The sequence below is a fragment of the Cyanistes caeruleus genome, chromosome 11, assembly GCF_971803275.1.
Source record: "Cyanistes caeruleus chromosome 11, bCyaCae1.hap1.1, whole genome shotgun sequence".
In the NCBI taxonomy this organism is placed as follows: domain Eukaryota; kingdom Metazoa; phylum Chordata; class Aves; order Passeriformes; family Paridae; genus Cyanistes; species Cyanistes caeruleus.
In genome coordinates, this window is record NC_141711.1 from 7,856,597 (window position 1) to 7,883,856 (window position 27,260).

General features: G+C 38.2%; 1 long non-coding RNA gene across 2 annotated transcripts in view; it reads right to left on the bottom strand.

Moving 5' to 3' along the window:
• The window catches only part of LOC111935006 (uncharacterized), a 50,127-nt gene that overhangs the window by 13,542 nt on the left and 9,325 nt on the right, over nt 1–27,260 (bottom strand). Inside the window, exon 2 of one of the 2 annotated variants that reach the window (XR_015275029.1) lies at nt 8,301–8,560. This is a non-coding gene — a long non-coding RNA (uncharacterized LOC111935006). The remainder of the gene's footprint in view (nt 1–8,300; nt 8,561–27,260) is intronic. The other variant, XR_015275030.1, reaches the window with a different exon arrangement.

The window sequence follows — 27,260 nt, forward strand, 5'->3', positions numbered from 1 at the left end:
TGAGCCTGGTGCTCTGTGAACGCCAGCACATCACTCCTGCTTTCATCCCGTCTTCCCAGAGCTTGCCAGGAAACCCAGTGTCCATTTTCCTCTTCTGACAGTGAACTTCACTCCCTGTGTGTCTCTGCTTACACAACACACCCAGCTACCCTGCTTCCTTCTGAAGGCGTGGGATGTTCTTTAAACTGATACAAGATTTGATCCGCTGTGTTTATAGCACATATTGGATGAGCGCTAAATTGCAGGAAGTTTTTACAAGTGGAAAACCTTGCTAAAACACATATTATTGAATGGACATCTTGCTGTGCTTGGATCAATGAAGCTTATACTGTGGCTTAGGTCTAATCTTACGACAATTCAGCAATTGAATCCACTTATGTTAGGCTACTGGCAATGTTGCAGGATGCATTTTGTATCTACTGATTAACTGTGTTCAGTTTGTGCTGAAAATGAAAAAGAAATCAATGAAAACACTTAGAAAACTAAAACAGAGAAAAACATGAACATATCAAAAAACAAAAAGAAGAAATAGCCCTGTAAATTCTGTAGTGAAGTTGAAGATTTCTCTGAATTAATTATCTTTTTCTTGGTATCCTGGAACAATTCCTAGGTCATCACACTGAAAATTTAATTTTTAAGCATTTAGTGCTTAAACTCTTAAAAAGCAGGAGCTCTGGACATGTGGTGACAATGTGGGACCACTGCAAGATGTCCACTGGAAAGCCATTGACCAGCACACAGGACTGGGATATGTAAAACTCAGTCAAGAGATGTTTCAGACTACATTCCTGGAATCATGCAGCTGTGGGGATGGGCACAGGGATGGACATCTTTAAGACTTTCCTACACAGTTGTAGGCAGTGAGTGGAAAGAGGTGATCCTAAAGTTTCTTCTTGGAGGAAAAACTTCTATTACATCTCATATCTTATTAGATACTGGGAACTACACAGAGGTAATCTGAGCATACTCCACAGAAAACCAGGCATTGTTAGTTTTGTTTGCTCAGGGAGATCCTCGTTATTAACACAGATCTGAAAATTCAGTTCTCCCAATTTAAGTGTTTTGGAATTGATTTTCACTGTTGAGTTAATCTCCAAATGGGAAAAATGTAGACATAGCAGTCTAGATTTTGATCTTGCAAAGCATTCCCAGGGTCTGTCACTTGGTTCTTGCTAAGTGGCTTCATACAGCTAGGGATATATCTTAGCATGTGTATTTAATGCTTCTGAAAGGTGCTTGGCTCACGGTCTCAGAGGATGACTCCTGGGCACAGTCTGCTTTCAGTTATGTGCAAGCTACTTCTCTTGACATCAGTGAGAACTGCCTTTGCTTATGAGAGATGTAGGCAACTCACATTTTCCTCCTGTTTCTCCCCTGCTACTCTGATATACTGGCAACCTTGAACCTTCCCCTTTTTAATTTTCACTTTTAATTCTTATGTGATTCTTAAATCTTACATGATTGATCAAAGTTTGCCTACTGGAAGTCAGTGCTGGAACTGCAGCTCTATAAATGCTTTTCGAAGTTTGCTGCATTGTTTTAATCCTTAGACAAGTCTCAGCATCCCTTGATGATTTCTATAATTCTCCCCCAAACACCTCTGCTGAATACATTATTCTGTATTTGTCTATGTTCTTACACCTTGATCTGATGCAGCGTTATCCCACGCTGGATTTGTGTTCTGGTGTCTGTTTTTGTATGTGCATCTCTTCCACTGCTTTCCAAATGTGTCTGAATTGCTAAGCTCCTGTTCAGAGATTGCTGCTTCCCCTCACAAAGACCTAAATTTGCTTTCATTTCTTTCATCTTTGACTACTATTTTGGCCCACAGATCTAGCTTCCAGGTTCTCTCTGTTTTATTCTGGTATCCAGTGATGCTCACAGCACCATCCAGATTGGGCTTAGGCAAAAAAACCCAAGTATCTCAAGTGGCAGATCATCACTAGTGTCCAAATTGCCATGCCTTGGCTGTGGGACAGCTGTCCTTTGCTGACCCCAGAGCCACACTGACAGCTCCTTCTGGTGCCCCAGCAGAGGACAGGGCAGGCAGGATGTGGGGCAAGGCAACAGCACCATCCTCCTGCTCCTCCCACGAAAGCACAAGGTGCTGCCTTACTCTCTGCAAATCTCCTCCTGCTCCTGAGTCCTGGTAATTTCCTTCAGAAGACCAAAAACTAAATTTGTCGGTGCTTCTGAGAAACAAGGAGCTTTATTTTGATACCATAAGATTGAAGCATTATCTGCTCCACAATTTCCTTAATATTCCCCCCTGCCACCTTCTGTTCCCATTGCTTAGGCTTTGTCATGATTTGAATCATCTGCTTTCTGAGAGTAATCAGATTAAAATATTAGTTTTCTATATCTGAGATTTCCTTTCCTGAAACAAAAAAAAACCTGCAAGATGAGGTGGCTCCTCAAAAAGTGCTATCACAAAGTCGAGTATTTCAACTGTATTGAAATTCACATTGTCTGTACTCTAAACATCACTTCCACAGATTATTTTACCATTGCCATTAAAAGACAATGCCAAGTTCTTCTTATGCTGTACTGATTTTCTAACTTATTTTTCATTTTAATTTAAGGTAAAAGCTATCCATGTGTCCTAGTTTAGAGGACAGGTGTCTGCCAAGGAGACACCTCTGAGTGTCTTCTCAGAGAAAAGCCCCCAGCTAAGAGGCTGCACCTCTTTCCCCACCTTGGCCACTTCTTTTGTCTCTCTTAAGTACTGGCTGTTATCATCTCTTAGGCAACAAATGGGACAAAATTCCCTGAGAGAAGGAAGAAAAATATAAAACTGAAAAATCCTAACCTCCAGCAGCATAGCGTTCCCACTGTTCAATCTATTGCTTCTCTGCCAGAAAATCATCTGCTGCGAGTGTTGTATTTGTAACTTAACAGGACACAAATCAGACAGGAACTTTTGGTTTTCAGAGTTATGCCCAAAGGTTAATAACTACTGATTGTAGTGCCAAATACTTTTCTCTGTGATGTTACTGTGAGCATGCAAGCAAATCCTGCTTTTCTGACTAGTGGAAAAAAAAATCAGATAACCCCAAGCTAAAATCGTACTAAATCTGAAAAGATGCTAATGTACTAAGAAGCTGGTGAGGTCACAGATGAGAGGAAAAAAGGCCCCTATTTCCTAAGAAATAAAGATTCAGGTGAAGAAGATGAATAAGGTCCTGTGGATAAAATGGAAAGTAAAGATCTGTCTCTTGTTTCCAATAAAGCGCTGCTAGAGGGTCTCCCAAGAGATTTCTGTTAGTCTATATATTTTAGATTGCTGAAGTTTAGTTGTTTCAGCACAAAAACAAGAAAATAACATAAACCCATGTCACAGCATATCCTTTTGCCTCAGTATCATCTGTCTGAAGACTTAAATGTTGACCAGGATACTGCATCTCATTATTTGTAGTTTAGTCTAGGTTCATTTTTCATGGAGCTAATGGATTCTCACTCAAGCCTGAATGAGCTGGACAGGTGAGAGCTGGCAAAGATCCATGACATGGGTATAACTCAACAGCTGTCCTATATTTTGATTTTGAGTATCATAAAAGCCCAACTTTGATAGCAGATTAGTGCATCATTACTTAGTGTAATATTGTACAAACTCTGATTAATGAGTTTACATTTTATCAGTAAATGTAGCCACATATACACAAAACTTGTATATTAAACTATGCTGACGTGAACATGGTTATGTGAGTATATATACTTTTCCTTTGGTGCATAAAGAATAATTTTTCTTGTGTTTAACTGCAACAACCACATTTTTATAAGCTGGTTATAAATTTCCTTATCACAGGACTTCTCAGTCCTCAAAGAAACAAAGCCACGAGGCTGGAGAGCAGTCTCATTCCCCCTGTACATGGATCAGAGCTGGGGAATGACTCAGCAGCACTCAGACAGGTACAGGCACCCTGGGCTTCCCCTCCCTGGTCAGATTTATAACCAAAAAGCCAACACCCAAAAGATAAAAGACTAGCAGAAGGTTTCCTCTAGGGCTGTGTCTAAACCCCAGACCACATCCGTGGTGGGGTTTCCCACTTCCCCAGGCAGTGTTTCACACATGCTGAGCTGTGTGTGAATATTTGATGCAGAGGGGTTGTACTCAGGGAGAGCTGGGCTGCAGCCTGGCTTCCTGCCCTGCTGCAAGAGAGATTTGTCCCTTCTTGTGGACACAGGAGTTCTTGGCTGCAGACTGGAAAATACCCTTGCTCCAGCATCATAAGATTACAGGTTGCTGACTGCCCTGCTTTTAATCTCAAAGATGATAATTTTCAGAAAGTGTCTAAAAAGCAAGAAACGCTCCTGAATTTTTGGAATTAGGTTTAGGTGATTTTATGTAATTCTCGCCTTTCAGCTATTGGTTTCAACCTTGCCTTTCATTCTTTCAAGTTGTTCCTTGTCATGTTCTAGTTCAGAAAACATTAAAAGTAACCTTTTCCTAATGTTACAAGATATCAGGAGAGTTGTCTGCCTCAGTAATGGACGTGTTTAATTTCAAGAGGGGGGCAAGTTATCATCTGACTATTACAAAGGAAAGGAATTATGTCTGGAGGCAAGGTCCCTGGACTGGGACTCAGGGACTGTGTTCCCAGCTCAACTTTGTGCACTTCTTTCTACTGTTTTCAGTTTTAAGCTTTCTATATCTCATTTACTTAGGCTTTAAGTTCTTTAGTGTTGAGACTTTACCATGTACCATGAAACTATGGGGTCCTGATTTTCACTTGGAATGTCTGGGTACTCTAATAATTGTAAAATAAAAAAACCCTCTTGTCATTGCTTAGTGTAGGAAACAGGCAAGTCACAGGGCCTCTGATGCAGACTTATCCTTAAAGGAACTCTGTTCACCACCTCAGCCTTTTACCACCAGCTGAAGTTGGTTCTTTATATGCTTCTGCACCAGTAAAGTGTATGCTGAAATTCTCATCTCCCTCCTAGGGGTGTTATTAGATTTTTATTACCACTAATACCATTATTAGCATTTATAAGTACTTTTCTATGCCTGGATGAAAGTAGCTATAGATATACAGTAATGCTCTGCTTTAATGGACTGTGCACAATGGGAAGGGGCCTTGCATATGAGATACAGCCCCTCTGAGGGCAGCACAAACCAAAGGACATCCCAACCCAGGGATGTGATGCTGGGCTTGTATTCCTGGGGCTGTGGGAGACAGGAACATGCTGGTGATCAAGGCACACCATGGTGGGGACTCAGAGCCAGAAACACCCCCTGACTGTCCTTCCAAAGAACACAACCAAACAGCTCCCAAACTTCTGGTGCAAGAAGTCTAAAGGGATTGAGTTACTCCAGTTTTAGAACTGGGTAGCTGGTCAAAGTGTTTCAGCGCTGCAGTAATAATTAACCATGTAGTGCACTGGTTCTCCTGACAGCCCTGATGTCAGGCCCTGAAAAACTGATTTCCTTCTTCTCTATTAATATGCATTTATAGCAAAATCTATGCAACTGACCTTATCTCTTAATGATCATTTGGTTATCGGAAAAGATGCAAGTCAGAACCCCTGAGGTTAAATGTATCTAACTGCACAGCAAAAAATGCCAGTTGGTCTGGGAACTAATTTCAGTTCCCTATGAGGAAGGAAAACCTTCAAGAAAAACCTCGGATGATTTTTAAATGCCAAGATCATCTATTTAGAAAACTCATTAAAAAGATTTTGTATATCTGAGATCCTAGTTTGTTCAGGCGTGCCTTTTTTCTTGTAAAAACCACATAAAGTAGACACAAAATATATGAATTTATTCAAATTTCAGTTTTCTAAAAGTATTCTTGAGAGCGCTATGTAACTACAAGTCCCTGTGGATAAATTCCTAGTGTAAAATAAGAGTCCAGTTCCTTGAGGATCGAAAGATGCAGCAACAGTCTTGGGTAGATGTGGAGCTATGATGTGACATGGTTTTGAGATAACAAAAAGAAAGAGAGAAAGGTTTCATAAAGCTGCTCAGCTCTTGTGGACAAATCCTGCAGACAGAAGACATTTCAAAGATGCTATTGGGTTACGTTGTGGTGGAGCCACAGTTGAGTTCAATTAGATCAAATACCTGGAATAATCCAAGCCATTGTGAGGCACCTGACAAGGCACATGTGTGCCCTCCAGGAAGCATTTGGAAAGCACAGAAAGATCAAGCTGGGCACTTTTCTGCCATGGGATTCCTTCATTCAGCAGTGTCATCTGTGCATCATAAGAGAAGCCTTCTCCAAAGAAGGTGGCATATTAGATGAGTCAAAGTTTGAGCTGACCTTAGGGCTTTGTGTCTTTCAAAATATTACACTCATTAATTTTGTTTCAATTCATGTGAGTCAGCCTGCATAGGAAGAAATCTGCCACAAAAAAAATAAGTTTTACAGAGGTTATTAGGTCTTCTGCATCATTTAGAATCCCTTCAACAGCAGAACTGGGCCAGTCCTAACCTTTTTGTTATGTTTGGGTCTCTAGAAGTCTGTAATTAAAAGGGTAATTGCTTTTATTTCAGCAAATAACCTAAACCCACAGTGAAACCCTCAGCCAGGCCCTGTAGCCAGGGGAAGTGACACTTCTGATGAAGTCACCTGAGGCTGCTCACCTTTGGCAGGGCCAAACATCTGCCAATTAAAGATGGCATTCACACTCTGTCATTGCCATTAGCAGACACATTATAGTAAAGAAAGTTTGTTTTGTATATGCAGTTGTCTAGAACTCAAAGTATGATGAAATAGGACAATGAAATGAAAGCTACAGAGTTAAAACATTCTTGAAAAGGCTATGTAATGCAAATATATGGCCAGAGATTTTGCACAAGTTCCATCCCAGCATTGCATACTGCATTTCTGCTTGCAAAAGAACTATTAATTTTGAAAAAGAGAACAGAAAATGTCACTATACTCAGTGAATTGTTTTGCTGAGGAAAAACAAGTTATTTAATTAAAGTGAATTGACTAATTTGAAGATGTCTGGAAGTACCTCTGGGCAATATTAAGGTGAAAGACAAACTGTATAGTTTATAGGAAACATGGAAAGTTATATCTTTTCTGATGATTGTCTAAAAGTATTTGATGTGAAACATCTCATAATGAAATTTTTCCCAAAATAATGATTACAAGGTGCTTCAGGAAATATTTAAGTCTAATTTACCTTTATTTCTGGTGTTCTAGGTTAATGAAAAGCATTCCCTAGGCAGCTGCACATTGCCTGCTGTGTTTTTTCTTACTATGAATCTCACGACATAAAGCATAAGAATATTAAGAAAAATATACATGCTACAAGGTCATAATGCACTCACAAGCAGGTGGAACACAGAACAACCTGGCTACCTGCTCCAGCACTCCTCTGGAGTCTGTGACATTAGCAGCAGGAAACAAGTACAATTATTTGTGAAGCATTATCTGTGTTCTTTGTTCAAGAAAGGAAAAAATGAGTGAAACATCCCAGTTAGGTGCTGAAGCACTGGAGAGCCATTTCCCACCCTAACTCCATCCTAGTGCAGACTTCCTTGCTTGAAATACAGCACACTGCATTAAGCCTGTGCACTTTTCCAAGAACACCTCCAAAGATATCTATAATGCAAAGGTATCTGCATGCATTGATATGGTAATCAAATGTAAATGTCATAGTAGGTTACTTCAGATTATGTATTTTACAACACAATTACATTCCCATTAAATTAATACAGGAATCTTGCATTAGCAAGTCACACTTGCTGGCAAATACCTACTAAATGGTTGTCTGTTACAATGCAGAAAAATGCAAATTTTGACTGATGTTGAAGTACATGACTTCATTGCAATAGACAAACAATAGCTGATCCACTTCTCAGCAGTTTGTGGGTTTAATTTTCCTTATCCAATTGCTGTGTTCACAACCTGGATACCTGATAATGACCTGTATTTCAATATGTGCCTGGAAAAAAACCCCAACGAACCCCCAGACATAATCACTGTGAGAATGGGTAAGTTTTCATGTTCAAGGGGGGAATGTTCAAATTATTTATGTGTCTAAAGCTAAGCTATGCCCTCTTTATCTTCAGTACACACCTCTAAGTTCCAAACTTAAGCAGTTTCCTGACTTGGGATTTTGTGTTGCAAATTCAAAGGTGGCACAACTGATTGTCCTGTTTTTAGCCTTGAGTATGTTGGCATGTTGCAAGGTTCCCACATTAATGATTTGTTCCTCCCAGTTGATGGTATAGAGCTCTGAGTATTTGGCAGTGAACACACCACCTGTGCTGGGTTACTTTGATACTGAGAGCTGGAATCCTTTTTCACTTTTTTCTTGCTGCAGCAATGGAAATCCCTACTTACAGCTTTCTGAGGAGAGATGGAGAAAATCCTGTATCCTGTGAAAACTCCAGAAGGAGTTAGCACGCTACAGAATTCCATCCAGAAGCTGTGTCCTTTTCTCCCAACTCTCCAGGACAAATTGGTCATTTGTTTAAGTTGGATTCTTTGATACACTGGGAGACATTGTCACTGTCTAACCTGAAATGTTTCCATAAGAAATGCTGGATGCTGTTGTCTTCCTCCAGTGACCGAAAAGAGGCTGCTGAAAGTCGTGGAGGCCACTGCAAAATAAAAACAATGTGATGGAAAGTTGGAGCCATTTCCTTGGCGGTGGTAGCTCACAATAACTTTCAAAAAGTCAATACTGTTACACTTAATTACTCTGAGTAAAAAAAATTTGGTCCATATTTTCATCAGCCTTTCAGAGCAATAGAATCTTAGTCACCCACAGCACAGCCTTCATGGTGGCATGGACCAGAATTAACTCTGGCTATGGAACCAGCCCAGATCGATCGCTGAAGTAAAAAGCCTTGTTACTTACAAAGACAGACTTTCATTAAGTATGCACAAATCATAGGCTGAGACAGAAGAGTCTTTCCTGTAGCTATTGTCAAAGGCAATGAAACAAAGTATTTGTTCTCATCAGAGATATTAATGCATGCAAAATCTTTTTGGATTCCTTTCTACAGCCACAAACCTTAGCTCAATCCTTAATCTCATGATTTGGCCTCAAACTTACAAGAAAAAAGTCGGTCATGTAGCTTTTGCAGCTGTCTGCAACATAATTCATAGTGGAAAATTCATTTCGGCTTGATTTATTGAGGGTGCTCACTTAAATCTTCTGTAGCACGATAGATTGCAGCTCAGTAAAAGGGGCCAAACCAAATGGTATTTGGATGAAGTATAAAGCTTCAGACCCTGACCTGAGCACATTCCTAAGGCTCGATGACTTCATCATCCAGCCATTGCTAAATTAAAGATGAAGAGCGTAGGAAGTTAAGCGTAGCAGATGCAAATGTGTTTTATATAGAATATGCTAACTTTGACTATTTTTTGGTGTTGTTTGCACACCCAAGGAATGTAAGATGAATTTGTACAGATTCTCTGTGGAAATGCACACTCATCTAATAAAGGAAACTATATATATGAAAATTCAATTTCTTTGGAATTTATCCAGATTCATCTATGTGAAGACATATAGACAGTATTTTCACACACACACACACACACACACACATACACACACATATATAATGTTTTTCTTACAAGTACTAAAAATAATCCATCCTTATCATGAGTACATTTTAAGAGATCCATTATATGAGCTTAATACTACCAAAATATATAGCTTACATTTAAAATTCTGTGGTGACGTTCTCGTAGGACAAAGACTGAAAGTTTGCAAAACCCAAACTGAATGTGTTTATAAAAGAAAAAAGTTTTAATGTCTGCTCTGGAACTGAAAAGAATTGGAAAAAAATCCTCTGTATGCTGAGAAAAAGGTAAAGCAGAAAGAAAACTTGAAAGCTGCCTCATACAGCAAGTAATACTCTCTGTGATCTGCATTTTAAGAGCATCGTCAGAAAGAACTAAGTCAAAACAAGGATTATCAATACAAAAGTATCATCAGCAAGGATAGAATTTTATGGGCCTTCTTCCATGCTCAGACAAAGAGAAATCAATGTGCAAGTAGGAGCCTGAGAGAGGATTATGACATTACACGGAATGATTATGCTTTTATTTCCCCAGGTAATCAAATGGAGAAACAATCGAGTCAAACTCAAGACATCCCTGCTTCTTTTTGCCCTTTGTTACTCCAATGAGGAAACTGCAACTCTACAAGTGGGGAAAAATAACAGTTCACAAGATATTCCTCCATCCAGTGTTGGAACTGCCAATCTGTGCCTATTTGTGCAGGGATTGTGAGCAACTCCAACACAGACCATGGGCATGGTTTAGATTTATGAACGGACACAAAGGGCCTCCACTCAAAGAAATGGGAACATATAAAGAATGGCTGCTAAAAGGTTAAAACATACGTGCAAATGGTCATTCCTGAAAAGCAACATTCAGTGGTGAAATAGCCCTGGAGTTACTGTGGCAGAGAATGGCTCTCACCTTGCTTCACACACTGCTTTTAACCCCATCTTATTTCAAGTGTCATTGTCCAAAACGCCCTGACCAACTGTTTCAAGGTGACACTGGAATGCTTGGAACTTCTTTTTCACTTTTGTTTTTTGATGTATATGTGTGAAATCATTCTTAACTGTTGCTAACAAAGAGTTGGTATTTTTTTGTATTTCTGTATGAAAAACTAGCCCTCCTTTTTTTATATAAACACATACACTTTCACTCATTGTATTTGACCTAAACCTTCTGTTTTTATTTAACACTTTATTTATGTATAAAATTTACTGTATCAAGATATTATAAGTCAATAGAAGAAGCATTTACATTATAATGAGCATGCAGCTATTTCAACCTGATTGACCTTGTTACAGCTTGTCATTCAATTTCTTAATTAAAAAGATGCAATTTTGTTTTTATAGAGCGTCCAAGGAAGATGAAATTCTGAGCCAAAAATAAACCAAACCTCCTCTGGAACTCATAAAGAAACGTCTTATCATATTCCAGTGTGAAAGGTCATTGATTTACTGCCTCTGACTAATTATAATAACTTGAAAAACAGAATGTTTCTTACCTTCATTAATATTTTTCTTTACTATAGGGATAGAGGTCTGAGACTTGGACAAAACAAGGAAGGTCATAAATAGAGCATCATTCTTTCACTCCTTTGAGAATCTACTGAAGTCTTCAGAGAAGCAAGTCATTTAAGAATGTGCTTAAATGTCCCTTGTCACTAAAGAACATCCACATTCTTCTCTGTTCTTGGAGATTTAGGTATCTTTTTGCTGTACTTGGTTGAATTGAGGAATCGTTCTAAATTCAGAGATAGAGCAGAATTTGTACTGTAAGACAGGGAAATATAAAAAAAAAATCCAACTTGCTCATAAAAAAGAATTTTAGGATTATTTGTTGACTTTGTATCAGGGATGGAAGAAGATTTTATACCAGAATACTGCTTTGACAATGGCGCTTTGCAGTGAGGATTGCTTCTTGAGCTTTTCTTTCCAGAGTCTGATACCTATGAATAGCCCTCCTTTGTGGTGGTAAGTTCTCAAAAGCAGCTGTTCCTATCAAAATGGTTTTGGGATCAGTATTTCAAGGAGCAAAGGATATGCTACAACTGTTTTACCTAATCCAGCCAAGCCCAGCAGTGTTCAACAGGTGATGCCAAAGAGGTGTTATAGATGTTGTGACCAGTTATATTGTTATATTCTTATTACTTTCTACAGAATTTTATAATCATTTTTCAAACATTAATTCAAGACATTAAATCAAGAATTGCACTTGAAGTTTAAAAATAAACTCAGGACTGTTAATGTTTATATGTGTTAATAATAATGTCACCAACCCAAACTAAGCAGAAGCAAGTGTAGCATCACCTGGCCTATGAAATTCCTGATCTGAGTGAAAGCCCTCAGAAATCAATGTCAGTATGTCTGTCTGCTGACATAAGCAAGCTTGCCAAACACCAAACCAAATGTGGGTCATTCTGAAAGCTATTTTTTTTCTGGTTTCTCCTGGAAAACTGCATTGTGGCACTTTTATTTTTTCCCCAAGAGTCAATTAAAAAATGAATGCAGGAGGAAGGATTTTTTGCTGAAAGAAGTATCTTCTTGATCCTAGATGATTACAGATTTAATGACTCATTTCATTAGCTGACACTGCTCCGAATGGCTTTTGTTAAGAAACTATCAATCACTGCTGGAAATTCAGCTTCAAGTATTTGCAAACAATTAACAGCCAAGATGGATGACAGGGGATGGAGAGGAAGGACGTGGCAGGAGGTGCTATGATGTTGTAGAGCCTGTTGTCTGCAACCAGATGTCCATTGCTCAGCCCATTCCACAGGCTCTCCGCAGGGATTTCCTGCAGAGCACAAACCAACCAAGGGGCCTTTGCCTTGGGGCTGCACCTACAAAGCTGGGAACTCTCCAGCATCGTGCATTTAGCTCCAGCAAAGGGACACCTTGTCATCCACTGTCACTGAATGACATCCAATTCATCCTTGCCACTAGATGACAGCACAGCAACACACATCCAGGAAGGAACCTGTATTTTGCTATGGGTTAAGAATTCCTGGAGACACAGGTTTCAGGAATTTTAGGACTAGCCCCATAGAGGCAAGAGATGACATGGAATTTCTGTGACTTTGGACTTCTCCATCCAACATGAATGATGAGATGGAACTTGCTGAGCAGGACAAAAGCCTCACCAGCACTGGAAGGCTCTGCAGCTGGATGGTTTCCTGGTGTTTGTACAGGTACAGTAGAAAGTAGGAGAAGGTGGAGGCCAGCAACCCTCAATGCCAAAACACGGATTTAGCTACTAAATCCAAATGTCTGAGGAAGGTGTTTGGTGCAAGAAGAAATTAGGATCCTTTTGAGATCAGATGTCTTCTGACGTTTTAGTTTCACAAGTCTTTTTTCCTGGGACTTCAGGAACAGAGTAGACCTTTGCATATTCTACAGTTCTATGAAGATATTGGAAGATTAAAGAACACTGGTACTGATGAATGCTTTGGACTGAAAAACACTGATGATTCTGTCATTATTTCATGAACACTTCTTGACACACTCAGGATTTCTGGTAAAATACTTTTGGTCAGATGTTCTGATGAGAAATTAAAGATAACTAAGGGAAAAAACCCTATGAATTCAATTTCATGAACAGGAATTCTGGAGAGTTGATGCAAACAAGAATCTTCTTTTCTTCTCTTTTTCTCCACTCTAATCATTACTAATGTTGCACTATTCTTCCAAAAAGAGAAAGAAGAGGGTACCACACAAACAAATCCCTGCTCCAAACCTCTATAATCCAGCCCACTTCCTGTGGGAAGTGCAGGGAGGTGGAATACATGATCTATTGAGATCCTCTTCAATCCCAGATTTATTTCTTAACTCATTGTAGTCCTTGAGTTTGAATTAATGCAATGTTTATTTATATTAATTCTTCACCCCTTAAGAAGGAAGATATAGGAGTAGGTCAATATTCCTGTGGCACAAGAAAGGGCTCTACACCAGACTCTAAGGAAAAGGGTCTCTCATGGTAGAATAATCTAGAAGTAATTAACTGTGCCTTCAAATGAAGTCTTGGAATGGTCTCCCATATCTGTGCAAGCACTCTACCTTCAGGATATTTTGAGATCAACCACAGTCTCTTTCCTTTCCTCTGCCCTTTCCCAGAAATTTCTGAACATAAGACTTTTAATTTGCTTGTCAAAAATATGGTACATTCCTGAGAAGACTTTTGCTTTTGAAAACCATGCTTTTCCAAGAAACAGTCTTGTTCCCAAATTTTTTCCAGTCAACAGATGGGGAGAAGGTTTATGGTTTTCTGTGTGGCAAAGAAGAAAGGAGGAAAAACTGTGGATTTAATTTCAGTATAACATTTTAAACCACCCCCTACCCTCCCCTCCCCCCCCAAAAAAGCCCCCCACAACCCTGTCCTGCTTATCTGTCCTTTCTTAAATGTGCACATGTCTAGTCCTGAATTATTAGAGTGCTTTCCTCCACGTTTGGTCAGTCCCTGATAATTAGTGCTATTGCATATGTGTGGGTATTCACCACATACAGGTGGTGACACAACAGGACTGCAATATATTAGCATTTTGTGGCCAATTCTTTAACATGTTTACCATTTTCCTCATAATTCTGCTTTCTTTCAAAGGGTAAGGAGAAATTACAGCCCACTGAGAAAAGGAGGAGAGAATAGTTTTGTGTGGGCAGAGAATAAGTGTATTACGGGATTTTGTGATTTTCTTTCATCTATTTCTTTCTATTTGATAATAGAGCTGGTTGATACCATACAGGGCATACTTTATCATGGGCAAAAAATGTGTAGGAGAAGAAACCCCAAGCATGCCATTAATTGCTTATAAATACATGTTCTCAACACTTGCAATCAGCCTTCAGGATTTCTAACCTCTAAGTTCTGTTCAATTCCTGCATTTGAATAAAATTATCAACTTGTATATTTTCCAGCATGATTAAACACATTGCTTGCAGGCAGGTTATGATTAAATAGGAAAGATTTGCATTTTTTGAAGTACACAGTCTCTGTGTCTCTCTGTAGGTGTGTCTCTGCCCATCCATGTCCCAGTATAAACTTCCATATGTGTGCACACACACATGAATGTGTGTGTCTTGTGTTTGCAAGAGGGGAGCAGGAAAGAGGAACCAAAGCTAAGTTACAAAGATGGAATGATTTGGATGTTCAGGCCAGATTCTTCAGTCTTCTGCACCCAGTTGCATCCAATGTGACATCCATAAGAATTCAAGATTCACTCATTTCTCAGGGAAGTTTAGATCCAAGATGCTGAGCCTTTCCCACTCTTACAAACACATAGCTTGAGGAGCTCAGCTGGAGGTTGTTGTTTCTTTCCTAGAAGATCTATGTTTTAAAAGCAAGTAGGAATAAGAAATGAAACTCTCTCAGCTTGCTGAAAGCTTTTTCTTTAGACAGTCATGCCTTGCATATGTATGGTTGCACCTGCAAACACTATAAGAATATTTGTGCAGGCCTATTGAAAAGCTGGCCATAAAAGTAATTTTCCCCACAGCCATGGCTATAAAAAAATTTCCTTACCAAAATTTTACATGCTTTTATATCTGTTTTTATTTCCTACCATTCTGCTTTCCTGCCCACCCTACGAAGTACCAAGGCCGTGCTTGAGAGAGACACAAACATTCTCTCATGTTATGATCTGATGCTATAATGTGTTCTGGTACTGCAGTAATAAATGAGAAAATTAGTGCCAGTAGTAGAACATATCAGTACACAACAGGATAAACCACGAGCGATGGCAGAAAGGGAAATATCTCGTGTCTGCTCAGTGGTAATTGTGAATAAGGTGGGCACTTCTGCTGATCATGTGCCTGCCATTCACTCTTCCATCACTTGGCTCATTTAACACTGATGCAACATCACTTTTGAATTAAGATCAACTGCCATTGGTAAAAACAAGGTAAAGTTAAGCCTCCTCTATCTAAATATCATCCAGTAGATCTTCTTTTCCTCAAAATCTCTACCTTTTCTCTGCCTGTGGCCAGTTAAGGAGGAGGCTTCTTGTCCTTCTAGGGCAAGACATTTAATTTGCTGTTTCTGTTCATTTTGTCAATCAGCTTCAAGGGCTGCACTGTCAATTACAGTCCCAGAGAACCAAAATGCAGAGAAGGGCCATGTGACCATTTGCATTTGCATTTCCATCATGAGAGTCAGGAGTTTATCACATTAATAAGATTGCAGTAAGAAGAATGCTATCTAAGTATGACAAATTCTAATGTCTTAGGATCCACACTAGGACAGTACAGCCTTTGTCTTCATTCATGGACTTGCATTACAGCACTGATGAGAGACTCTACTGTACTGCTCAGCAGAGACACTTGCAAAGTAAATAGCAGGACAGACAAAAGAGAGGAAAAAGCAGAATCTTCATTCTAGTCAGGCCTTCTGGGTCTCCATGAGATTAAATGATCTGTCCAAGGCTGCACAAGTAGTCTGTGGCTGTGACAGTTTTCTGTACTTCATAGTAATTTGTAAAGCTCTGTGCCACAACCAACAAGTTTTCAAGTTGCCTTTTGATCTGTATTTCATACTGAGATCTTCTGCCTCAAAATAAGGTCATGGCTACTCAACTTTGAGGAAGTTTGATACCTTTCACCATGGTTACCACACCTGGGAAATACTGAGCAGTTTCATTTTCTGATTTGTCTCACAGTTCTGCCCACATGGACTGCAGCACGGTGGTGGGGCACCAATTTACCCTTCAGGCATTCTCCTGGCTTTGCAACCTGTTAGTGCAAATGGGATTCTGCCTTTTGTCTTCTGGAATTTGTGATACTACTCAGCAGAAGTCAATGATCCTTTGTGGCAAAAAAAATATAAATATTTAACCTCATCTATAACAGGACTTTTACAAAGATTAAAATTAAAATCCTTAAAATTAAGAGTACTACTCTACTAAGAGTAGTTCTGAAAATTTATTTGATAGACACAAAGCAAAAATATTTCAGGAAAGTCATGTATGCTGTAACACCACTGATTTCAGGAAAATTGTGCCAAGTAAATTTGGCCCATTCGCTTCTGTCTTATGTGTGGGGTAAGGGATACCCAAAACTGACAGTCAGAAAGGACTAAAACAATCACAGATAATTCATATGAAAGGAGCTTGACTGTACTGTTGATTAGGAAGTAGAAATGACTGTAGCTGGACAAGAAAAATCCAGAATTATTTTGGTACTTGTGTGGACTGTGCTTAGAATGTTTGGGAATAGCATCCATAAGGTGCTAAAATTCTCTAATAAGCCAAATGTGTATTTGGGTATGTCGGAAAATCAGTTGAAAAGACTAAGAAAAGGTGGTTACACATATGGGGCAATGCTAGCATGACAGATGGTATTTGTTTTATTTATGTCTTCACAACTGTGTTTATGTTCTTTCAATAAGCCTGTCTGGGTGGAGTCTTGCAGAGAGGTTGTACAGGCTCCTTCCTCAGGGAAGCTGTGGAGTGTGTTGAGACAGAAACAATTCCAGGCTTCATGGGGCCAGCAAAAGAGATACAGAATGAAGATGATGGCTTGAAGCTCATGCAAAGACACTGCAGAGATGAGGAGGGTGAAACCAGGCAAATCTCACAACAGATGTTCCTTTCTAAGGAGCAAGAGGACAGAATTTGCTCAATGACTTAGGAAGTCATGGAGTTAACTGGGATCATCCAACAACCTCCAAGGACAGAGGGACATGGGACAGCTACATACAAAACCTTGTAATGCAGTTCTGTCTCTCCCACCTGTTTTAAATAGTATTTAATAAAAAAGTTTCACTTCTAGTTTTTCTTCAAGTAAAGGTTGGCTTTTCTGTTGGCAGAAAATCCTTCTGTCTGCACTGGGTTGAAGGTCTAGGCACATCAAGTGTAGTGCTTGGTTGACTCACTATCCTGGCAACAGTCAAAATATAAAATCATTAAGACAACCTAATTTAATGCAAATATCTATTAAATGTTTTCTGACTCCTTGGGAAAACAGAAGTACTTGAAATTCCCAATGATAATGAATCCTTGAATTACAACTTTGGTCTTTAAACCTTTCTTTCAAGAACAACAAATTGTATTTAGAAAAATATATTCAGTAAGTAATATGCTTCAAGAAATAACACACTCTCCTAACAGAAGTTTGTTTTTTTGCCACATATTGAGCTTTGGCTGAACTAAATTTTCTCTTAGAACATAGTTCCATCTCCAGGTACGTTTCTGAGCACATCACTGAGATATTGCTTTTTCTTTTCAGTTCTTCAGATAACTTAACTGCTTCAGGTGCTTTTTGGCTACTGTAAAATAGAGCTTCTCTATGGTGGATTTTGGTTTTGTTTTTTCAAGCCATTCCCAGAAGAATGGGATCATTCAGCTGTCAGTTCCTGTTAGGTAAACAGCACATCTTGGACCTTGGTGCAGAAGCCTCTCATTGCTACCACTGCATAGAGGATAATGGAAGCAATTTATACTTTCCACTTATGTTAATAGTGACTTATTAAAAATTCATCTGAACAACTGAAGCTGGTAGAATCCCCCTGAACACTAAATAATTAATAAGTCTTCTACAAAGGTGACCTAGGCTCAGCATGCAATACGTATTTTTTTGGCTTAGCATGGGAATTTCTTGTTCCCTACCAGAGGAAATAACCAGTGTCCCTGTGCCAATGCCAGGGAATAACTAGGTATCTTCCAAAGCTACACTATTGAATAAGACACTGCCAAATGGAACTGATGGGAAATGCCAAGGAGAGAAAAAATTATTTCTTAATCTCCATTCTCCTCTGACACTTTCCCCCCTCAGAACATTGCAGATGTCAGGAGCTGGCTCTCTGCTTCAGATCCCTTTGCACAAAATAGAGTGAGAAGCAGCAAATGGTGTTGCTACAACCTTCTAGCTGGTGATCAAGGGTTAGAGCAGGAAGGACATGAAAAATACAGACTCAAATCTCATTTTAGCTTCTGCAGATTTTAAGACAGATCTCTTCATCCTTCTGTTTCCTGAAGCCTGGTTGATTTTGAGAGTTGATCTCAGTTTTGACTGCTATAATTTCTATTTAATTAATATTCTTAATTCAAAAATATAAAGTCATTGGAGAAAGAGTCCAGGACTCCTCATTTACCAAGTGAAAAGACAGATTTTATTTGCAGTGACTTTTTTAATCTCCCTCTAAATACAAATATATTGAATTTTCAATGAATAATCTTCTTTTTTTTTCCATGCAGTGTGCTACAAGTACAAGAGACAAGTATTCTCTCTTAGAATAATCAATAATTGGGTTATGAGGACAACATGATGGAATTTGCAGGGTCGAGTCACTCAATATGGATCTGTCACATCTCCAATTGGTGCATTCAAATATTTCAGCAAAATTGAGACAAACTCTGAACTCTTCAGGGCTGGCAAAAGGCATTTCTGATCATGATCAATTACTTCTTGGCTGTTTATGATCATGATCAATTACTGGTGGATGAGTTTTACAGTTATAGACTCCAAGTGTTAACTGAAGAATGAATCTGAGGATTAAATGTGGAGTGAGTATAAAGTCTCTCTTAGTCACCTCTAAAGAGGTGTCTAAGGCCAGTGTAAGCACTTTAGAAGACCTTATTCTTCCTGAATTGCTCTCACATGAAAAATTAGGTCTGTAAAAAAGTGTAATTCCGTGCTTTTCCTAAGCCATGTATGAGTAAATCCAATAATTCCACTTGTACCAGCTGACAAAAAAGGGACACCTTCATTTCAGTTCCATAGAATGGGAGCTATAAATTATTTAACTTTTTAAAATATTATAATTAGAACAATGACTAAAAATGCAGTAATTTTAATGGGCAAGGAAGGTCTAAAGTCTGTTAAAACTATACAAAAAATACTGACTTTTATAGCTGTGAAAGTTAAACTATTTGTGCAAGTGGGATTCTAAGGTACTGGTGTGTTACCTTTTTTTGCTACATAAAACTTAAGCATCCATGGTCCCTTCACAGTAATTTAAAAAATGAACATGGAAATGTGTTTCCCCTTCAAAGAGGCTTCAATTACTAATTTTGCTGGTTTTGTAGAGCAAGGATGGTGAAGTAACTCAGTGCTGAATCTGAGCCTGCCATAACAATCAGTGTTTTTGGACTGCCAGACAAATCAGTCCTAACAGCATATGTTCATTCCAGAGTCTTGACAAGTCTACAAGGATGCAATACGTATTTTCTTACTGTTACCAACTTCATGTCAATCACCAGACACATGAAATTGTTAATGGTTACATATTTCAGAGGACACATATCTGGCCAAGGAGGATTGGAATATTAAACAAAAAATTTGTTAGCATAGGAAATTGTGGCACAAAAAAATCTGTTGGGCTGAGGGCTGTTAGAAATGGACAAAAAGAGGCCACTGGTGAGATTTTAACATTCAGACTTGCAGAAATTATAATCTATTTATTAGTCACACCAAGAATTTATCTGCTTAGCAAAGGAAAAGAATTCTTACTTGTTCCTCACATTTTTAAAATGTTTAAAATTCCTCACATTTTAAAATGCTTCTGTGTCAGTTCTGTCTCCTGGCCTAGCTCCTATGTAGCAATAACAAAAAAAAAAAAGATATAAAAATATAGAACTTATATATTGACGTTGTACTGTTTTTATAATGGGAATTACTTTGAGTGACTTTAATGCTCCCTTAGGGCTCCCTTCATCAGTAGAGTGGCCAATGGAGCTACACAGCCCAAGGGACACCAATCAGTAACTTGGGTCCCCAAAAGAGAAGGGCAGCTCCTGCAGAAATGAGAAAGTTGCTCTCCTGAGTAAGTCTTTCCCCCTCTTTCAGCCCCTCTTTTAGACTGTGATCATCAGCTGTGTGCTCCTCAGAGAAGTCTGGTTGTCTCTAGCTGAGTACAAAGGTAACTTTAATATCTCTGTCTCACCTTGAATTCTATTCTATTACAGTGTTCTTGAAATCTATCAGGGAAAACAAGCCTAATTCCTCGTAATTGCTCTGCATCAAAGAGTACAGTAAAAAGTAAGCAGGAACTACCCTGACTTCCTGCACTGCCCTTCCAGGAGTGATAGTATCCCATACCTGATAAGGTAATCAAAGCTGACTGCAATACTGTTGGTGGAACTAGATTTTATATGTTATGTCCTCATTAGTATTCTCTGTGTTGGCATTTTCTTCTTCCTATGGATGCATTTCAGCAAGTGTATGTTTTTTTCCAATTCACTGGGATGATGACTTCAAGTAGTTATTGAAAATAGCCCTTATCTATTCTTTTTCTGGTCAGTATTCTGAACAAATTCTCTTTTTAATAAGTACTTCCTACTTCCTTATACAAGTCCAAATTACCTGTATTGTTGGAGACCCTGAATGTCAGTTGCTCCTAATTCAAATACAGTTCATATCCCTTGGTAAAAGCCTGTGAATGCCCTGTGGTTCTCCAGCTATGCAGCCTTCCATTATATAGCCATGGACTCATAAGAGTTGCACATCCTGATACTCCTGGCTGATGATCAAGGAGACAAAGAGGAAATCATTTTACTTTGTCAGACAATGTCTAGGTCTCAGAGTTATTATTACTGAGCCTGCACTCTTTCTTTCTTGCTGTGAGAGGCAACTTTTTTCTTTAAAGAAACTAACATCTAAACAGATGAAATAAAGGATGGAGAAAGGAATAATATATTACCCATTTTATAGATAAGTAACAAAGGTACAGGGAAAGTAAGATACACTCCTGTGGTCACGCAGGAGGTCCTGGGCACAGGCATGTTCCAAACAAAGCCTTCACTCTTTGGTGAGGAGTCTATGAACTGTGAGTTGCAAGGATGTTAAAGCTCTTTTGTTAAATTCTCTTTTAAGCAACTTACAACAGGGCTTTTTATGGGAATCTTCTATGATCCTAATTAATCATCTCCAGACTCATCATTGCAGATTCAGTACCTGTATTTTTATCAAGCTTGGGATTTTTTTGGTTTTGTGTATGATGAACCCTACCTGAATTCCTCCAGGTTATTTTTTTTGTTTGTTTTCATTAAAGTTCCCCATCTCCCTGTTGTTGGCAAATGTCCTTAGTTACATTAAGACTCTGTTCCCCATATGTGCAACAGGTAACTTGCTTGTGCACACAATGAGCAGAGGAAATGCTGCAGGTACAGGCTGGCTGTATCTGCAGTGAATCCGGGATGAACTGCAAGTGTGGACTGAGTTCCCACTGAGCTCTGTATTGTGTGGAAGGAATAAAACCCACCCCAGCCTGCACTGAGTCTACACATTCTAACACTGCCCTTTAATCTATACTAGGGTCTCCCTGTCCAGCAAAAGAATTGTTTTTTTCCAGGATGGGGTTAAGTAAGAAACAAGTGTGTAAATGCTGGGGACAATGGGGAGGCTTTGAGATGAATCAACACAGCAGTGCAGCTAATGCTAATTGAATCCTTCCACTCAGCACAGGATTGCTTTCAATTGGGTCTAGAATGGCCTTTTCTCCAAGATACTCACAGATGTCACCAGAAAGGATTAGGAAAGGACAACCAGGAAAAGCTGTCTAATGGCATCATTCCTCTTGTATTCCCTTCTGGTTTGCCCCAGCTTTAGAGCATAGCCTGAAAACTACCTTTAGGCAGGACAAACAAATTCCCAAACACCTTCAATACTTTGCTTTATTAGACATGATCTGAGTCTCCAGGGGTTTCTCTGGTCCAGAGACAAATGCTGCCAGGATGGGTCAGAAGCAAACATGGACCTGCTTGAGAACAGTTTTATTTGGGAATGGGGAGAGTCAGAGATAACTGGCAACATTTGGTATGAAAGAGACAAAAGCACAACTGCTCTTCTCAGGGAACAGTCTCTCTCTTGGATGTGTGGGTAAAAATGGGACTGAATTTGCACATGTGCTTATGATCCCCAGAGTGGGTCAGGGTCTTTCTGTACTACAGAAGCACACAACAGGAAAGCAGCCACAAAAATCCTACATCAGAGACAGAAATCAATTTTTGCTTCAGGATTCACCACATCACCTTAGCTAGAATTTTTGTGGCTTGGTTTCCTTTGGCTGCTTTGCATGAATATTAAAGAATGATTTGAGGAGGAAGAAAAAGTGTCTCTTAAGAAACAGAAACACAAAGAAAAAAACCCTTTTGTTTGCAAGTGCACCAGACCTTATAAAAGTATATAATCCATGGATCATTGGCACGATCAGCTGTAATGGCTCCAAAAGAGCCATTGTGTTAATGTGGCTGATAAGCACGAGTATTGCGTCTGCATACTAGAAATTCTCATGAAAATTTAAGAAATATGCAGATAGTGGATAAGTGAAGCATACAGTTGTTTTTAAAAATTGAGAACACAGCACTGTAAGTTTCATCAGAATGCAGAATAAACCACCAGCAAAATATAATTTTAGCAGCATCTGATACTTTTTCTCAGCTAAAGTAACTGATTTTTTGACAAAAGAAACAAAGCAGGTCTCATTCATCTGGACTTCATAAAGGGTTTTGATATAATACCATTTGGGAAATTACCAGTTAAGCAAGAGAAGTTGGGGAATAGTAGAGGAAATCTAAATCTAAAGTAGGCAAGGAAGTATTTAAAGGAGAGATAACAATTTAAAGGGAAAGCATTGCAATGGAAAGAGCATGCTAATTGAGCTCTTCAAAGACTCATTTAGTATTTTCATTAATGAGCATGACACAGAAAGGAAAATGTGGTAATGAAATTTTCTCAAAACAGAAAACTGGGAGATATAATCAATGCAGAAGAGGACTAGAAAAACATGTGGGTCAACTCAGATGATTTGATGATCTCAGAAATACAAATAGAAAGATATTTGATATTGCACACTGCAAAGTCATGAGTTCAGAGACAAAAAAGAGGATTTTTGTTTTAAGTGGTGAAAGTCTACAAAAGAACACTGCAAGACAACTGTAACAACTAATGTAAACTACAAGAGAGACAGCTTAATCTTAGGATGCATCAGGAAGGTATGGGAAATAGTATTGCATTTAGACAGTGATGTAAGACCTGATCTTGAATACAACTGGGAATTACAGCCTGAAAGGACAGGATTAGTAATGTGATTAAAGAAAATGTATAGAATTTGATTTGTCTAGTCAAAAAAACAAAGGCTGGGAAAGGTTCTGATTAATGTCTGCTAAAAATGAAGAGAGGTAAACGTGACATAGAGGGTTACTGTTTAAATTAAAAAGTATTTCTAATATTTCACAATGGCAACACATTTGTTGTAGCTGAAAATTGGGAGATTTTGGCCATTGGAGGAGTGACATACTGGAACAACTTTCAATAGGAATAAGTGTCAAACACCAAGTGGTCTCTAACACTGTCAGTGGGATGAACAGGAGACAGTGGTGGCAGCTCCCAAGATGGGAATCCATTTGTGTCCCAGATGTGATAATAATAGATTTTGAACAGTAATCTTACTAACTAACCTCTGAGTGAGTGATCCACGATCTTGGCACACAGTCACACGACTCAGACAGACTTATGTCACGTCTTGTATCACTTTCCATGAGAACTTGTATTGGTTTCCATTTCATGGAGTTATACTGGGGCTGATCTTTTGCACATAGTACTTCTGTGCTTTAAAACAAATACATAATTCTAAGTAATTTTATTTGTAATCCTCTTGATTGTTTCTTTTTATAATCTTTGTTCTTTAACTTTTCAGTTTCTACAATTTCGTAGCTAAATATTCTGTTTTATAGTGCAAATAATCTGTTTACCTCCAAATCTTAATCTGGGTTGAGTTTTTTTGACACCCATTAACTTTTTGTTATTCAGCAATGACTAAGACTGAATGACATTAGCAAAATAGACAGAGATGGACAGAAACACAAAATTTAGAGCCTCAAAAGAGTATTCTGATGTTGCTATGCATTAAATAATGCACTATTAGTTACATTATATACTGTCACGTTCTGTATGGCAGAAAAAAGTGGGAACTTGCTTGAAATTCTCTGGTTTTTACCTTTTTTTGCTTCCTAGCATTTATCCCTCTTCAATCCTTTGGTACCTAACCTTTTTTCGGTGAGGTCTCAAAGATGTCTGTCAGATCCATCTCAGTCAATTCCTTAAGATCCTTTGGTTGAATATGATTTAGATCTTCTGAATAATAAATATTTAAATTATCTAAATATTCTTTTACTTGCTTTTTATTAATTCTGTTGCTAGATATTCCCAAACCTCATTAATATTTATCTCACTGAGCTCCATGCTTTCCTTTTCTTTTATATTAAATATAGGGAAAAAATGGAGATGTTGAGCAATCCTTTTTCTCTTTGGCCAGTATCAGTTGACCTTTCTTTTGATTTAGGAGATATTTGTTTTCTTTTATCCATAGTGCATTTATTTTCTTTATTTCTTCTCCCAGCTTACTCCATTAACTTGAACTCTATTTTGTCCTCTTCCATTCTTATTATTTCTATATTTCTGTATTACAGATGTAGCTGCTTGTATTTTTAGATCTCATATATTTTATTCTTTTCCTTCTGTCAGTTTATAAATGGATAGTGTTGCCATATTTATGACTAAGGGATTTTCTATGTAGAACTTGTAGACTGCCTCATAAAAATATTAAAATATGTGCTTTACATATTTGACATATATGCAGCTGTATAAGAATGATGCCAGTTCATTTTTGCTAATTGGAAACAGTGGTATTAGAAGTAGCAATTTAAGGAGGGCTGTTGGATGCAGGTGTTTGAATATGAAAACTCTGTGATTAAATACTGGCATCATTGTAGCCTATGGGAATATTGCCATTGACTTCAGCTGGGTTAGGATTTTATTTTGATTCTGCATTTGTACATAGGTTTAACTTTAAGCCTGGAACTAGACTGATGCCTTTAGCAGAAGTTGCAACACAGAAACATTATTCCTCTGCTTAAGAGCTTGATGAACTGGGCAATATTTTTCAGGTAACAAGTGTTTTCACATAAAGAACAAATCCATGCAGAACGAAGATGTTCCTCTTTTATAGCTAATGAACAACTTGATTGAATCCTTCATGTGCATTTGCTCAAAAAACAGTATCAAAATATTAATATATTTAAAAATATCTGATATAGCCACAGTCCCATTTGTGTATTTTCCTGCAGTGCTCCATCCACAATACTCTTCAAAGAACAATTGAAACAATATTTTATTAATTATCATCAAGTAATAAAAATCATCCTTAAATTGTGACATTACGCAACCCTAATTCAAAACTGGAAGGACTTCAGTTTTTATTGTTGACATGGCTTGATACAGGTTGCTGTGTTTGAAGTTTGGGGTAATGGCTAACAAAAATGCCTAAAAATACTACTGCCCTCACAGTATGGGTGGGCATAAGTGTTTATTAAAAATTGATTACTCCACAGAATCAGAACTTGAATTGTGTACCTATTTAGAGTATCATATGAATTTAGGGCCTGGAGAGGTTTTCTATTTGTAGAGAATTCTGCAGGCAGGACATGCAGCTGATGGTGATACATGTTTGTGATGGGGGGGACTATGGCACAGTAATGTTGTGCAATTAAAAGTCTCTCTATAGCAATGACAAGAAAGTACTCACCCTTTCAAGTTCTTTGTGAAGTTTCTTATTGCCAACTTGATAGATATGGAAATATTGAATTTCTTAAAAATTAAGGTTAAAAATGCTTGAAAAATGCTTAAAATTAAGCATGGAAAAAAAAAGGCATTATGTTAACTGCACTAAAGCCAAAGTTTGTTGTAAATATCAGGGCTCTAGCTGTAGCTTTTTTTATTGTAAAAGCTATCTTAATCATTTCATTCAGAATCAATAATGACAAATAAAACACTACATAAAAGGACAATACGCAGACTACAATTCAAAAAAGTCTGGTTTTATAGGTTATTAATATGGATTGAGATTACTGTATTTTTGTAATTCAAATTCCACCTGGTTTTAACTTATGCTTTAGAAAATGGAAGTTTAGATAGAGATCTTGAGTATCTGTCTTACTGGCTAGAGCTGCTTGGAGCTGTAGTGCCAAAAGAACAAATGTGAAAACTGACATGCAATGAAGGCTGATAAATAGAGATGCAATAGCATGAAAATTATAGTTATGAATAAAAGATTTATCCTCAACCCCATGATTTTTTGTATCATTTATATCATCACAGTACACAATTTTCCACTGTCACTTACTCCATGCTTCCAAGATTCTTCACAGGAAAGTAACAGATACTTTCAAGTCAGAAATACCAGCAATTGTTCAATAGCTCAAACAGGCAGTTGCAGGAGAAATGGCCGTAACAATGAGCTGGAGCTCATCTGGGATCATTTTGCTTATATTGATCTCTTGCCAGTGTTTGCATAGAATAAAATATCTTAGCTGGTTTGTAGTTTGGAAATAAATACAAATGTCTAAGGATGCATTGTCTTTATCCTTTCCCAAATGTTGGTGTGCCAGCAGGGCACTTTCCAATTTGTTTGTCTTTCTTAAGTATATAAAAGCCTTTTCATACCAAGAATAATTAAAGTAATAAACAGACATTATTGGGTCTAACTAAATATAAAATGAATATTCCTAAATATTTATATTTTCTAAAGGCTTGTTGCAAAATGGCAGCATTATTCAAGTAAATCAACCAACATGGCTCACACCATTAACAGATAAACACATACGAAAGAAGAACAGAATCCCCACTACTTTTCCACTGTAGTGCAGCTTTATCTCCATGATTGTCTCCAGTGTGGCAATGCATTACTGTTGCATTTCAAGCCCAGCAGCTGCCAGAGGTTCTCTGTTCCCATAAAGGGAAGGAGTGCAAACAGAATGGTGCCTGCACTACTGGGTGCTCCTCTGTAACAGGTTCTTTTTCA